Genomic DNA, 1,712 nt, shown 5'->3' with positions numbered 1-1,712 from the left:
AAAAAAAAAAAAAAAAAAAAAAGTCAGCCACCTCATGCCAGCAAGGGAGGATGTGGCACCAAGGAGTCCCCGTAGCTGCCTGGAGTGTACATGGGTGCAAATCCGCTGGGGGCAATTTGACGATATACAAAGAAGGTGAAGCTGTGTATCCAATGTCCCAGCAATTCCACTCCTCGGCATGTACTCTAGAGAGTGCATAGGTATCCCAGGAGAGGTAGCCAAAAATATCCATAGCAGCACTGTTTATAAGAGCAAAAGTGAAAAATAACCTAAATTTTCTAAATGTGATGCATTTATATAGTGGAATACTATATTATCTAAGCTTTATTATTATTTTTTTTTTGAGTCGGAATCTCTGTCGCCCAAGCTGGAGTGCAGTGACATGCTCACGGCTACCGCAACCTTGACCTGCTGGATTCAGACAATCCTTCCATTTCAGTCTTCTAAGTACTAGGACTACAGGTACATGCCACCACACCCAGCTAAGTTTTTTTTATTTATTGTAGAGATGAAGTCTTGCCAAGTTGCCCAGGCAGGTCCCGAACCCCTGGGCTTAGGCAATCCTCTTGTCTTAATTTCCCAAGGTACTGGGATTACAGGTATGAACCACCGCACCCAGCCTATATTATATGATGTTAAAGTGGCCAGGAGTGGTGACTTTTACCTGTAATCCCATCATTTTGAGAGGCCAAGCTGGGAGGATCACTGGAGTACAGTTGTTTGAGACCAGTCTTGGCAGCATAGTGAGACATTGTCTCTGCAAAAAATTTAAAAATTAGCTGGCCGCTGGGCTCGGGGGCTCAGCCTGTAATCCTGCGCCTTTGGGAGGCTGAGGTGAGTGGATTGCCTGAGCCCGCGGGTTCGAGACCCGCCTGGGCAGCGAGACCTCAATAAATCAAAAATCAACCGGGCATGGTAGCGCATGCCTGTAATTCCGGCTACTCGGAAGGCTGAGGCGGAAGGATCGCCAGAGCCCAGCAGGTCGAGGCTGCGGTGGCCGGGAGCAGCCACTGCACTCCAGTCTGGGTGACAGAGTGAGACTCCAACTCAAAAAAAAAATGAGTATGAAGAAATATGGGAATGATAAACACCAATTTCAGCAGGTAGAGGGACGAGTCTACAGGGCGCTTGAACCACAGTGGTAACAGCTTATTTTTTAAGCTGGGTGGGGAGTAAAGCGCATTGGTTCTATTACTCTGTGTAACTTCTGCATGTCAGAAATACAACATTTTTTTAAGAACCAGGACTTGGGAAATCCTCTAAAGGAGACCGAGAAGCCGGGGCCCTACTCGTGGGAGGTTCAGAGCTGTTCCTGCCACTCCCTGGAAACCAGAACCCAGGGTCAATTCACCAAACACTCCGACATCCACTACATGGCAAGGGACAGTCCTGGAAAGGTAAAGCCTCTCGGGCCAAGGGGGTGAGAGGAGGGAAGGGACTTTCTTGCTGTCCCTCTCTGTTCCTGGCCTGAGCTCCCGCCCTGGGCTGCAGAGAACTCCAGGCGGAGGCAACAGCTGGGCAGCCCTGGGGAGCCTAAGACGCTGGGAAGGGCTGGGGACACATGCACAGGGGTGTGCACGCAGGCTGCCACCCCCACACGGTGACACACTCTTCCCTGCAAACAACCTGGCATGGGCACCGTGACAGTTTACAGCTCTCTCTCACACACACACACACACACACACACACACACACACACACACACACACACA

General features: G+C 50.1%; 1 protein-coding gene across 1 annotated transcript in view; it reads left to right on the top strand.

Annotated features, from left to right (window-relative positions):
- Window positions 1–1,712, top strand: part of NRIP2 (nuclear receptor interacting protein 2) — a 25,855-nt gene that overhangs the window by 15,394 nt on the left and 8,749 nt on the right.

The sequence above is a fragment of the Carlito syrichta genome, unplaced genomic scaffold, assembly GCF_000164805.1.
Source record: "Carlito syrichta isolate Samal-C Ts95f unplaced genomic scaffold, Tarsius_syrichta-2.0.1 Scaffold287945, whole genome shotgun sequence".
Classification (NCBI taxonomy): domain Eukaryota; kingdom Metazoa; phylum Chordata; class Mammalia; order Primates; family Tarsiidae; genus Carlito; species Carlito syrichta.
Note: the sequence above shows the minus strand (reverse complement) of the source record. Positions and strands in the feature narration are given on the sequence as shown.